Below are 14657 nucleotides of genomic sequence, written 5' to 3'. Positions count from 1 at the left end.
GAGGCCAGGAGTTTGAGACCGGCCTGGCCAACATGGCAAAACCCCATCTTTACTAAAAATATTTTTAAAAATTAGCTGGACATAGTGGTGCGCGCCTGTAATCCCAGCTACTTGGGAGGCTGAAATGTGAGGATTGCTTGAACCCAGGAAGCGGAGGTTGCAGTGGGCGGAGATCATGCCACTGCACTGCAGCGTGGAGAACAGAGTGAGACTCCGTCTAAAAAAACAAAAAAAAATTAAATACACAAATGAAAGTGAGTAATTTCTCAACACTTGGTAACTTGTAAGTACAGCGATACACTTTTATATCTCAGTTTTGAAATTAGCCCTCTAGTTGGCCTGTGAACGTCCCATGCCTGCCAAGTGTGTCATCTGAGACATCTGAGACAAGCACTTCAATTTGTTTGAGCAGGCATCTATCAATCTTATTTGTTAGAAAAGGTGCCAGTGAAACCCCAAAGAGTATTGCTAACTAATAACTGTGCTGCAGTTTAGAGTGCTCAAGGTGCTTTCCAGTAACATGTTCTGAAATTTGATCTGACAACGCTTTGGGAGGCGGTTTACTACGATGAGGCTGCGCTGTCGCACTCGAGGAACCGGGTCAGTGACCTGCTCCAGGACACGGGGCTGGCGGGGAGGGGAGAGCGCCTGGACTCAGCCTCCAAGTCCCGCACTCGACTCTGCAGGAGTAAAAACTATTCTTGATCCTACCTCCCTCCCTTCTCCTGCAAACAAGCAACAAAATGCTGAAAAGGCATCTTAACTGAAACGGAAGTCAAATGAATTCGCGTGCGATCATGGGAATTTTTGGCTCCTAACCTTGCGAGTAGAGCTGGGTGAGTTCCATTTGTGGTGGGGGAGTGGAAACAGGTTTCTGGGCTTGCAGAAGCCACATCCCGTCCCCACACAACCTAGGCCGGACCAGGTATTTGTAGGTGAGGCTCCGGGGCTCCAGCTAACCTGAGCTACCTGGGCTGGGCTTTGTGCGGGGAGGCAGCAAGCGGGGTGAGCCGGAGACGACGCCGGCCTCTACGCAGTGCGGTGGTGAAGACGTCTCTTCCAGGGAGTCACAGGAAGCAAATCCATCCTCTTAAAGGGCTCGCGTCCCGCGGCCCTGAACCGGCGCGCTAGAGCAGTAAAGCGACGTTCTCCGAGGTTCAAGGCTCACGGCCCAGCCCTGTGATCCAGTTTCCTCAGTCTTCGCGGTGTGCACCACTTAGGACGACTTGCGGCTTACGTCCCAGGACAAAGGGGGCTTGTCCTTTCCTCAACGTCCTACTGCGCAAAAACGAAGCCCTTATCAGGCTGCCTGCCTTCCGGGAAAAGCTGCGCCCCCTCAGGATCCTGTGCTCCGCGCGCCTACCGCCGCCCATTCCCGGCGCGCACCTGGCAGTCCCCGGCTCGAGCCCCGCCCTGCCGCCAGCCAGGTGAGAGGGGCCAGGCCCCGCCCCCGCCGGCCCCGCCCCGCCCCACTGCGCCTGCGCAGTCGGCCGTCGGCGCCAGGCGCCGGGGCGGCGCGGCCGTCGCAGTTCGGCGGGCGCAGTGCGCGTGCGCCCTGACTGTTGGGGGGCGGGCGGCGTCCGCGGCGAGGGAGCGGGGGCGGGGAGGCGCCGTCTGGCTCGGGCTGGGGCCGGCGGGAGCGCGAACCAGCGACGGCGGAATCCGTGGGCCTGTGGACTGCAGCCTCGGCGGCCAGCAGGTGAGGCCCGCGCAAGGCGGGCGTGGGTCGTGAGGGGGTGCGGGCTGCGGGCGGGCCAGCGGTGCGGCGGCCTGCCCGGGGGCGCAGGTGAGCGCGGCCCGCGCGGGGCCCGGCGGAGCATTGTCCAGCGGGCGGCGCCCGCATAGCGCCCCCTGCCGGCCGGGCCGCGGCGGGGACCCGGGCGGGGCGGGCCTGGGCCTCGGGGCGGGCGCGCGCTCCTTTGTTCGCCGGCCCCCACTCCTTCGTCCCCCCATCCCCGCCGCCCCCCGCCAACATGGCCGCCACCCTCCTGTCCCCAGTTCCCCGGCCGCCGCCGGCCCCTTAGCGCGCGCTTTGTTTGGAGCCGGGCGGGGAGGCCGGCGGGCAGGGGGCGGCGGCGCTGCGCAGTCGGGCGCGGGGAGGGGGCGCTGCGCCAGAATGCAGGCGGGGAGGGGGAACGTTGCATAATCCCGGGCCGGCGACGGGGGCGGGGCGGGGGGAGGGGCGGGACCCCGGCGCGGCGGGTCGGGTCACCCCGGGGACGCGGGCCTGCCCTGGGGCCACCCCTCTCAGGCCCGGGGGATGGCCGCGGACCTTGCAAGTTGCAGGCTCCGCGGTTCGCGGCGCCGGAACGCCCACCGGCCAGTCCTCGCGCCCGCGCAGCCCCTTTCCTGATGCGCCGTCTCTTCGCCGCCCTCCGTGGGGGCGCGGCGAACGGGTTGCGTGCTTTGGAGAGAGACAGGCACTTTTCCTCTCCATCGTGAGTGACCTTGGGTGTATTCGTCAAGGAATGTGTTGAAATGAATTGTGCGATGCGGGAACTGCGCAGCGCCTCGGGTTTGGCTTTCTCGAGCATCTTATTGCATTGATTGTGCGTTCTCGATTTTACAGAGGTTCGTTTTGAGTAATGGCTTCAGTAATGTCATCGTATACGCATTTCAAAGTTTGTTTATGCAATTGTTTTTACATTTATTCTCTTTTTACTTATAATTTTTGAATCAGATTTTGTGTTTTGGAGAGATTTTCCGTACGTGGTGGAAGTGTTTTCACTCTTGGTAAATAGGATTGTTTGGCTATTTTATCACGTTAATCACAAAACAATACCAGGAACATTTAAATGTCTTAAAGGATTTCACTGTACATGACTTGTGCCAGAGACGACACACGTACCAAAACGCGAATACCTGTCTTAACTTTTTTTCTATTGGAATTTTCTGGAAGGAATTCTATGCAATCCGAAAGGATTGATGGAGGGTACAGTAATTGCTTTCTGCATCGGTTTTGTTAAGCAGTGAAAATTAAACTTGGAGATTTATACCTGGATATAGTGAGTTTTTTAACACTCTTTTGAAGTGAAATTTTGGAAAGGGCAGGTGAAATGAGGCTTCTTTCAACCTCCCCACTCTCCCCCCTCAGCTTTAGTTAAAAGGCAAACACCAAAATATTGTAGTACCTGGTAATTTACAGAACGTTCGTTATCAGATTTTATAATTATATATTAAGGTTGTAAAGTATGTGTATGCCAGAATTATAGGTAGTAGATCGTAGATTCTTACGAAAAATAGAGTTTCTTTATAATCTTTTGAGTAGCGAAATGATTACTTTTACAATGGTTATGAATTGGGTCAAGGCAAAAGGGCCAGTATATGTCTTCAGTCATCTTTTTATGCCTGAAATCCAGGAAACAGTGAAAATGGATGTTCCCTGGAACAGCCATTGCGATGCCATATGTTGGTCATTGGTGTCCTTACAGTATATCTCAGATAATTGTGTGTCTCCCTTACTTGTGAACTGAGGGGTCACAATATTGATGTGCCTGATGTGTGCCCCTCTGCATTTCGTGGGTAGTGTCTCAAATTTGGCTATCATATTGATGAGAGTTATTAATTTGGCTTTAACTGCCAGAAATTTAGGTGGTTTTCACTTCCAGTGACTTACCTGATTGCACATAGTTACAACGTTACTGGTTGCACTCCTTAATTGCTAGCATCTTTTTTCTAGTATATTCAATATATATTCTTTTGGTTTATCCTTTAAAATGTTTGCGGAGAAAACATTTAAATGTTAATGCTGTATTTATATTTGTTGGATGCTTAATTCAATGTGTCTCCTTTCCCTTTCCATGAATGAAAAGAAATTGGAAGAAGAGAATCAACTATTTCGTGCAAGTATTTTGTTCAGTTTAGAAGATAATTATGGTATTGTGAAAACAATATTCTGGAGTTAGACATGGAGTCACAATGGCCTTCCAAGTCAGAACAATCTGGGTTGAAATTGACTCCTTACTGGTCCAAAGCCACATAACTGATTCATCATGCAGCCTTTTTTTAAAAAAAGTTTTTTTTTTTAAAGCTACTCAAATATGTCAGTTTTATTTTCTCTATATACACATTTGTTACTGAAAATTGCAAAAATAGCACATTAAAGGTTCTCTTATTGGAGCTCACATTTTTGAAAACCAGAAAATTTAATAATTATGCTCTTGCCAAACTACCCAGTGTTTTCTTTATATTCTTGCCCCACACGTTGCTTTACTTCAATTCTTGGGTTGGGCTTCATCTCACTGACTTCAGGCTTCTAACACACATAGGACACTTAGGACCTACTGGCTCTTTGAGTAACTTCAGCATACTTTAGCTCTCCTCCCTGATGTGACCCAAATACATTCAAGCTACGTAGATCTCTTATAAATTATTGGTGTCATGGTAGAAATGAAAATATACCCCAAAAAATCACAGAACTGTTTATCAAAATTATTGGTATACAGGCTGTTCTAACATAGATTAGCTTTCTCAACCTAATACATAAAATTACCAGCAAGAAAAAAAAGTACAAGAATGACAGTTTATGGTTGAATTGGCTTGGTGTCATGATTCCCCGTTCTAGCATTCTCAGGCTATCTATGATAACAGAAACTGCAGCCACATTTGAATGGTTCCCTTCTTGATTCATTCTGAACTCTCCCTTTTGCCCAGTGTCTACTAGTTTTTCAAGCCAAGAACATCTGTTGAGTAACAGGTATCTCAATTTCACCATACTTCCTTTCTGCATAGGTAGCAGCGTTCTTACTTCTACTCCTAAGGCAAGCCATCTCTGATGTCCTGGAGGGTCGTTTCTCTTCTATCCAGTTGTTGGGATGAATCTTCTGGTAGAAGGGAAGGGAATTTGGTACTAGGGTTGAAAGTCACGCTACTAAAGTTCTTTATTGACATCTCTGAGCAGAAGAGAGGCCCTTGAGTCGTCCTGGGGATTTTCTTCACTGAGCATTTGTGAAGATGCTGGGGTCAAGGTTGGGTTAAACTTTTGTGGTGGGTCCAGCCGTGGTCTAGTCAACAGCACTAAGCTCTATCTGGATCTTTGGGACCCAGCGGAAAGTGATGCCAGCTCTCAAATTGCTACAAGGTATCCTGGAAAGAAATCTATGACCTATTTTCGAGCCTGAAAACCCAAACTCCAGCAAATATTGGTGAAAGAGCCAACCCGCAAAGCCTTTTAAAACCTTGAATTTCTTAGCTATAAACTGGGATAAAACCTATGGTGTAAGTCTGTTCTGAGAATTACATGAAATGGATTTATAGAATTCTCAGTACAGTTCCTGAAATACAGCAGCTGACGCCAGTAGATGTTGATTTCCTTCTCCTTTCTACTTTTGAACTTTGCTGTAGTTATTAGCATTTTTTTAATGTTGAGGTAAACAGTTGGCTTAGTTGTGCATCAGTAGTCAGTCCAATTTAATGTTAAATTATGTCTTTACTGGGAGCCTGTTCATAACGTTAAAATTGCCATAAACCCTTTATAGAACAAGTCGTGTTTGGCTAAATATATAAACACAGGTGTATCCTTACAGACTTTATAGTCTGATAGAGGAGATACACATGCATATAATGAGGGAATTCTGTGCTGAAGGTTATCTGGGAAGAGAAGGTGATTCTGTAGATTATCAGAATGGGAGAGGAAAGACATCTGGATGGAAGGGAAAGCAGGAACAGAGGCATGAAAAGAGTTAAAGAGGCCATCGGGGATTTCAATCCCAGCCAAAAGTTAGCCCCTTGTTATCTATCTCTCCTCCTCTCCTCTCTTCTCCCTCCTTCCTTCTTTCCTTCCTTCCTTCCTCTTTCTTTTTCTATCTACCTACCTACCATCTTCTATCTATCCTCCTTTGTGAGTGTGTTTATGTATAGCAGGGAACGAGAACACCTACCTCATTAGGGGTGAGCTTAAATGAAGTAAAATGATTCATAGGCTCCTGGTATACAGTAAATGCCCAGTTGATGATGATGATGTAACCACTGCCTACACCACCTGTAGTTTCTTTCCTGTGGCTGATCTGTCTAGGGATGAATTTGGGGGCCACATTTTAAATTCTGCATATAACATTAAGGTTGAATTTGTAGATAGGGGGAAGCCATTGAAAGCAGGGGCAGGATTGGACCTGTGTTTTAGAACAGTATGAAAGGTGGGTTGGAGGAATCTGCCCGTGTAGGATCTTTAATCTCCAGAGTCTAGCCTGTTAGAGAAGCTGGTGAAGTCATTTAAGGCATGGGGTATTGGTCTGAACTCGGAATATTTAATGTTATGTTAAATGTGCTTTTTTTTTTTTCCTGAAGGGAGGGGAGGAGGAAGAATTTACTCAATGTAAGTATTATTTTATCCAAATGGTGAGAGAATACATGAAAAGACTAGTAAGGCATCTTTATACCATTTGAGATGTTAGATTATAGTAGCGTGTTAACAAAATAGGCAAATTTTTTTTTAAACTAGGTTATATTTCTTTGTAGTTGTTTATGCTTGGGCCTGTCTGCAAATGATTTAACAAATCATATCATATATTTGAATTACTGTTACTTAACCTGACACAGGCAATAAGGAGAGAAAAGAATGTCCTTTTTCTTGCTTTTGGGGTTTTTTTTTTTTTTGAGACGAAGTCTCCCTCTGTCACCAGGCTGGAGTGCAGTGGCGCAATCTCAGCTGACTGCACCCATGACCTCCCGGGAGTCAAGTGATTCTCCTGCCTCAGCCTCAGCCTCCCGAATAGCTGGGTCTACAGGCATGTGCCACCACACCTAGCTAATTTTTGTATTTTTAGTAGAGACGGGGGTTTCACCATGTTGGCCAGGATGGTCTCAATCTCTTGACATTGTGATCCGCCCGCCTTGGCTTCCCAGAGTGTTGGGATTACAGGCGTCAGCCATCTCTCCAGACCTGATTTTTTTTGGAGGGAGGGGTTTGAATTACTTTCTTTTTTTCTTTCTCTCTTTAGCATCATTGTAGACCCATGGATTTTTATGTATCCAATGTGTGTTTTTGGTTTTTTAAATTTTGAGACAGTCTTGCTCTGTCACCCAGGCAGGAGTGCAAGTGGTGTGACCTTGGCTTACTACAACCTCTGCCTCCCGGGTTCAAGCTATTCTCCTGGCTCAGCCTCCCAAGCAGCTGGGATTACAGGCATGCACCACCATGCCTGGCAAATTTTTTGTATTTTTAGTAGAGATGGGGTTTTACCTTGTTGGTGCAGCTGGTCTCAAACTCCCGATCTCAAGTGATCCTCCCACCTCAGCCTCCCAAAGTGCTGGGATTACAGGTGTGAGCCACCATGTCTGGCTTTATCCAGTGTGTTTTAATCAAATACTCACTGTTTTTCCTTAGCTTTTCACAACTTGGACATGTTGAGGTCCTTTCAACCTGCTTCTCTTTCCTTTGGCATGACACGTAATCTCTGAAGCGTTTCTTGCTTTCTGACACAAGATGTCTAAGGTTCACTTTGTGCTTTTCCTGCCAAAAGCTATCAACCGTGTCTTTCAGCTTGCTTTATTGAGTAGTAGAATTTAGATACAGAAATCTGGGTGTTATATGTTCTTACTGTTAGAATGCCCATGCTTTTATTGGACAGCCATGGGAAGCATACAGATTTTGATTTTTATATTGGTATTTCCAGTTCGAATTTAACATCACAGAGTTTTTACTATGAGCTTATCCTTTTTTCTCTAACGTTGAAAATTTACATTTTTAGCAACATTAATATAATTACATTATCTTACAGTATAAATGTAGTAGTTTGAAAATAACACTAATAAGCAACTGTAGGTTTATGTTTGGTTATGGTTCTTTTTGTTCTTAAAATGTATCCGCATAAGCATGTACGGTTGACATTCTAATTCGGAAGGCCATTTGAAAAGATTTTCTCTGATTATGTTATATGTTTGATAATTAATTTGGTTTGCCTGAAATTCTTCCTTTAAGAATTGCTTTAGTTTTTTATTTAATGTATTTTTTTTTTTTTTGAGATGGAGTCTTGCTCCTTCGCCCAGGCTGGAGTGCAGTGGTGCGATCTCGGCTCACTGCAAGCTCCGCCTCCTGGGTTCACACCATTCTCCTGCCTCAGCCTCCTGAGTAGCTGGGACTACAGGCGCCCACTACCACGCCTGGCTAATATTTTATATTTTTAGTAGAGACGGGGTTTCACTGTGTTAGCCAGGATGGTCTCAATCTCCTGACCTCGTGATCCGTCCACCTCGGCCTCCCAAAGTGCTGGGATTACAGGCATGAGCCACCACGCCTGGCCTATTTAATGTATTTTTTAACATGTAGAACATTTATGTGAACATTTATGTAGTTAAAAAATCTGAACATTTATGTAGTTAAGAAAGTTATGTTCACAGCTTCACTTTAATTCTGTTCCTCCACGAATTTCTCTCCTGCCCCAGTTGTTTCTGCTTTATTTTTCTGATACTTCATTTTTGCAAATGTAAGCATATGTGTATATTTTTCTTTCCCTTTCTTACAAAATAGGCAGTGTTCTGTGCACACTGCTCTGCCGTTCTATGCACACTGCTCTGCTTCCTTTTACTTAATTTATTCTGGAGATCGCTTCATAGAAGTGCGTGCTTGCAACTCATCTCCTAATGATGAACATTTGGGTTGTCTATATTCTCTTGGCTGTTATAAATATTGCGGCAATGAATAACCTTGTGGGTATATTGTTTTTTATTTGTGCAGATACAGCTTTAAGATAGATTGTAGGATGAAAGGTAAACACATTTGTAGTTTTGTTAGTGTCAAAACCTTACATTTTCTTTTTAAAACTTTTTAATTTTTTGTAGAGATGAGGTCTCACAGTGTTGCCCAGGATGATCTTGAACTCCTGACCCCAAGCAGTTCTTTTACCTGGGCCTCCCAAAAATCTTGGGATTACAGGCATCAGGCATCAATATAGCCTAAAAAAATTACATTTTCAGGCTGGGTGTGGTGGCTCACGCCTGTAATCCCAGCACTTTGGGAGGCTGAGGTGGGCCGATCATGAGGTCAGGAGTTCAAGAACAGCCTGACCAACGTGGTGAAACCCCATCTCTACTAAACATACAAAAATTAGCCTGGCGTGGTGGCGCATGCCTGTAATCCCAGCTACTCGGGAGGCTGAGGCAAGAGAATCACTTGAACCTGGGAGGCAGAGACTGCAGTGAGCTGAGATTGCGCCACTGCACTCCAGCCTGGGCGACAGAGGGAGACTCCGTCTCAAAAACAATAGCAACAACAACAAAAAAACCCGTCTCTACTAAGAATACAAAAAATTGGCCAGGCATGGTGGCATGCATCTGCAATCCCAGCTACTCCTCATGAGGGTCACTTGAACTTGGGAGGTGGAGGTTGCAGTGAGCTGAGATCGCGCCATTGCACTCCAGCCTGGGTGACAGGGAGACTCCATCTCAAAAAAAAAAAAAAAAAAAAATTACATTTTTAAAAGGCAGATCTGACCGTGTCAGCTTTTTACTTAAAACACTAAATGGTGGCCAGGCGGGCGCGGTGGCTCACACCTGTGCTGTACTCCCAGCACTTTGGGAGGCCGAGGTGGGCGGATTACCTGAAGCTAGGAGTTTGAGGCCAGCCTGGCCAACATGGTGAAACCCCGTCTCTACTAAAAATACAAAAATTAGCCGGGTGTGGTGGCGCATGCCTGTAATCCCGGCTACTCAGGAGGCTGAGGCAGAATTGCTTGAACCTGGGAGGCGGAGGCTGCAGTGAGCCGAGATCACACCCCTGCACTCCAGACTGGGAAACAGAGTGAGACTCCGTCTCAGAAAACAAAACAAAACAAAACAAAAAAACTCTAAATGGCTTTCCAGTGCCTTAAGGACAAAAGTTTATAACGTAGCCTCAAGGGCATATATATAGTTGGTGTACATATAGCTTTACATCCCTTAACAATGGGATACATTCAGAGAACCTCGTTGTGTGCCTCATAGAGTGTACTTACACAAACTTATATGGAACAACCTACTAGGCACCTAGGCTATGTAATATGGCTTAATGCTCCTAGGCTACAAACCTGTACAGTGTGTGACTGAACTGAATACTGTAGACTATTGGAACACAGTGCTGTGTAGGTATTTATATATCTAAACATATCTAAGGACAGAGAAAGTACAGTAGAAACGTGGTATAAAAGATAAATAGCATGCCTGTGTAGGGCACTTAACCATGAATGGAGCTGGCAGGACTGGAAGTTGCTCTGGGTTGAGTCTGTGAGTGAGTGATGAGTGAATGTGAAGGCCTAGAACATTACTGTACACTACCGTAGACTGTATGTAAACACTACAGTTAGGCTACACTAAATTTATAAAAAGTTTCTTCAGTAATTAACCTTAGCTTACGGTAACTTTTTAACTTAATAAGCTTTTTAACTTTTTTTTTTAACTTTGTCTTTTTAAATAACACTTAGCTTAAAACAGCCTCATAATATGGATCCAGTGTGGTATATGTGGTCTGTTGTGTTGACAGAAACGTCATTAGGTGGTGCATGACTAATTACTTTTGGGCCTCAGCCTCATCTTGTACTGTTTTTCCCCTTGCTTTCTTTGCTCCAGTTGTGTGGGGCCTCCTTCATTTTCCTGTGCTCACCATCTTCTCCACCAGGAATCTTGTCACTTGTTCTTTTCCTCTGCCTGGAATGCCTTTCTTTGTTAACAGTTATTCCTGGTCTTTAGAGTTTGGCTCAAGCATCACTTTAAATGAAATTTTCTGTGTGCGTGCTTGCACATTTTCATAAGATAAAGAGATTGGACTGTATTGATATTCATCACTGACTCCAACAAGCATCAGTTGTCTCAAGTTTTTTTTTTTTTTTTTTTTTTTTTTTTTTTTTCAGACAGTCTTGCTCTGTCTCCCAGGCTGGAGTGCAGTGGTGCGGTCTCAGCTCGCTGCAGCCTCCACTTCCCAGGTTCTAGCAATTCTCCCTCCTCAGTCTCCCAAGTAGCTGAGACTACAGGTGCATGCCACCATGCCTGGCTAATTTTTTTGTATTTTTCATAGAGACAGGGTTTCACCATGTTGGCCAGACTGGTCTGCATCTCCTGACCTCAAGTGATCTGCCCTCCTCTGCCTCCCAAAGTGCTGAGATTACAGGTGTGAGCCACTGTGCCCGGCCTGAAGTTGTTTTTTTGAGACAAGGTGTCACTCCAGTTGCCTAGGCTGTAGTGCAGTGGCACAGTTTTGACTCATTGCAGCCTCGACCTTCCCGGGCTCAGGTGATCTTCCCATCTCAGCCTCCCGCGTAGCTGAGACTACAGGCATGTGCCACCATGCCTGGCTAGTTTATTTTTGTATTTTTAGTAGAGACAGGATTTTGCCTTGTTGCCCAGGCTGGTCTCGAGCTCCTGGACTCAAGCAGTCTACCTGCCTCAGCCTCCCAAAGTGCTGCCTCAGCCTCCCAACTGTGCCACTGCACTACAGGCATGAGCCACCGTGTCCGGCTGTCTGAAGTTCTTGAATTTTTTTCTTGACCTTTCTGCAGTCAAGTCCTCTTGGTGCTTATCAGAATTACAGTGTTATATTAGTTTATGTGATTTAATTAATTTTAGTTTTCCCACAAAGGCTGAGTTTCATGAAAGCAGAACCATTCCTGTTTTTGCCTGTAATTACTTTTCTGGTATCTAGCTCAGTGTCTGAATTGTGAGGGCTCAAGCTACCCTGTGCAGTAGCTAGAATTAAATAATAAGGAAATTGAGGCTGTCCAGTTGGTTAAATGTCTTGTCTGCACAGGTATTTGTCATACAGTGATTATTAAGTAACAATTTGTTGACTTTTATTTATTCATTTTGAGACGGAGTTTCGCTCTTGTTGCCCAGGCTGGAGTGCAGTGGCGCGATGTTGGCTCACTGCAACCTCCTCCTCCTGGGATCAAGCAATTCTCCTGCCTCAGCCTCCTGAGTAACTGGGATTACAGGCATGCACCACCACGCCCAGCTAATTTTGTATTTTCAGTAGAAACGGGGTTTCTCCGTGTTGGTCAGGCTGGTCTCGAACTCCCCACCTCAGGTGATCCGCCTGCCTTGGCCTCCCTGGGATTACAGGCGTGAGCCACCATGCCCAGCCTTGTTGACTTTTAATTGTAATATTTTTTTCAGGATCACATAAGGTTTAGAAAAATGAAACCCCTAGAATGGATAAAGAAAAACGTATATGGGATATGTGTGTGTATGTATTAAGGCATTTGTTACAGTGATTTGAGTTCACACAGTGTAGGAGGAGCTGGCTAAGCAGTTTCTTTTTTTTTTTTTGAGACAGAGTCTCCCTCTATTGCCCAGGCTGGAGTGCAGTGGCACAATCTTGGCTCACTGCAACCTCCACCTCCTGGGTTCAAGCAGTTCTCCTGCCTCAGCCTCCCGAGTAGCTGGGACTACAGGCGTGCACCACCATGCCCGGCTAGTTTTTTTGTATTTTTAGTAGAGATGGGGTTTCACCATGTTGGCCAGGCTGGTCTTGAACTCCTGACCTCGTGATCCACCCGCCTCGGCCTCCCAAAGTGCTGGGATTACAGGTGTGAGCCACCGTGCCCAGCCGTTAAGCAGTTTCTGTCAGGCTGTTGTCTTTGTGATTGATGCTGGAGTTTGAAGTCCACAGGGCAGTCATTTGAGAAAGGAAGATGGATGTAAAGTGGGGAAGAAGACGACACAGGAAGCCACAGGCAAGGTACATGGAAACCATGCTAGTTCTAGTTGCCTTTGTTCCTGCTTGTGTGGGTGGCCTGTAAGAGTTGGATCCTTGGCAAATGTAGCCCAGGAGGCAGAGAGGCTTAAGGAGAACCCAGAGGAAGGTGGAGTGGATGCAGCTGCAATTCTAGGCCAACCAGTGCCTCACATGAATGGGGTGAGTCAGAAGATGAGCAGCAACAGTGTGTGCAAGCTGCAGGATGGTTGCTTTATCTTCTGCACCCTTCAATTGCTGCACAAGAATCTCTTGTGAGCCACGCAAGTTGGAAACATAAAGGAAAGGAATTTCTGGGGAATGTAGTTCAGCTCAGCCAAGTTCAAACCATACAAAGCAGAATGATCAGCTCAGGCTTTTAAATTTTTAGCTCAGGTTACACGTAAGGGACCTGAAGGTTTCTGTGACTGCTCTAAAAATGCAAATGTAATTTCTAATTTGTGGGTGAGATCATTGATTGGTAGGAATGGAATCCTGAAAATTGGATTGGAGGCATATTGTCAGATTCTGTTTAAGCTGGAGACCTTAAATCCTTAAATGCTGCTCTGCTGCCTTTCCCGGAGAAGCAGCCTTTCCAACTCTTCCCAGAGGAACTTAATCTCCGTTTGCTTGAAAAACCTGTAATTGGCCTCCCTTTGGGTAGTTGCCCAGCACGGTACTGTCTTCCTCAGAATCTGCCCCGTAATCCTTCTTTCTTGTAGATCTGTGGCTGGACTGTAGTTGCAGCAGGCCCCAGAGAGTGAGGTGACCCATGAGAAAGGTATGCTACACTCTAAAAGATTGTATACTTTTGCCACTATATAGTCAGGAGCCTGGAGGAGTATTTGATTTGTGGCAATGGATCTTAGGGGTGTAGTATAACAGTGGAAGGAACATAAAGTTGGATCAGGCAGAATTTATTGATATGGGCTCACTAAGCAGAGATTCTGGGTTCAGTGTTATAGTTCAAGGGGACAGAAAGGACTCTTTAACAGTTGGGTTGATTGACTGAGGCCCATCCCACAAGGCCTGATGCCTCAATTAGATTTTTTCCGGCCTAACAAGGAACTCCACTGACCACTCACTCACCTTGTATGAGAGTCTATATTTGGCTTGGCATGATGGCTAATACCTGTAATCCCAGCATTTTGGGAGGGCAAGGCAGGAAGATCACCTGATAAGGGGTTTGAGACCAGCCTGGCCAACATGGCGATACCTCATCTCTACTAAAAATACAAAAATGAAGCGGATATCATGGCCCGTGCCTTAATCCCAGCTACTCGGCAGGCTGAGGCAGGAGAATCGCTTGAGCCCAGGAGGCAGAGGTTGCAGTGAGCCAAGATCATGCCACTGCACTCTAGCTGGGGTGACAGAGCGAGACTCCGCTTCAAAAAAAAAAAAATTAGCCAGGTGTGGTGGCTTGTGCTTGTAGTTTCAGTTACTCAGGAGGCTGAGGTGGGAGGATCAGTTGAGCGGGGGAATTCGAGGCCGCGGTGAGCCACGGTCGTGCGACTGCACTCCAGCCTGGGCAACAGAGCGAGAGTCTAATAAAATATTAGTTCATAAGGAAAGGTTCACCTAAATGCATAGCCCTTAAATAACTTGCATCATTGGTGGAACTGTACTTTGCTAGGACCTTTTTGGAGGATGGCCGCACTAAAACAGAATTTAAAATGCATGTGCTCTGTTGATCCAGCAGTTTCACTGCTAGGATTTTATTGTATAGATGAATTTGGACAGTATACAAATATGTTATGTGTAAGGTTTTTCATTATATCAGTATTTGTGATCCAGAAAAATTAGAAACAACTGTCCAATAATGGAGTTAAGGTAGAGTAAATGACCATTATACCCATACACTGGAATATTGTGCCACTGTTAACAATAAGAGGTTCATAGGAAAAAAAATTCATACAGCCATTCCTCCATATCAGGGAATTGGTTCCAGGACCCACACTCCGCCTGCCTCCCCCCCACCTGCACCCCACCCATGGATACCAAAATCCATGGATGCTCAAGT

General features: G+C 46.0%; 1 protein-coding gene across 13 annotated transcripts in view; it reads left to right on the top strand.

Annotated features, from left to right (window-relative positions):
• The first annotated feature begins 595 nt into the window (after positions 1-595).
• Positions 596-14657, top strand: part of SPIN1 (spindlin 1) — an 89025-nt gene continuing 74963 nt past the window's right edge. For 2 of the 13 annotated variants that reach the window (XM_054500775.2, XM_054500774.2), the window contains exon 1: positions 2279-2571. The gene's annotated coding sequence lies outside the window, so the exon portion shown is untranslated. The other 11 variants (XM_054500782.2, XM_054500777.2, XM_063649676.1 and 8 more) reach the window with 11 other exon arrangements.

Source organism: Pongo pygmaeus, chromosome 13, assembly GCF_028885625.2.
Source record: "Pongo pygmaeus isolate AG05252 chromosome 13, NHGRI_mPonPyg2-v2.0_pri, whole genome shotgun sequence".
In the NCBI taxonomy this organism is placed as follows: domain Eukaryota; kingdom Metazoa; phylum Chordata; class Mammalia; order Primates; family Hominidae; genus Pongo; species Pongo pygmaeus.
The sequence above is the reverse complement of the archived record's forward strand: the minus strand, read 5'-3'. Positions and strand labels throughout refer to the sequence as shown.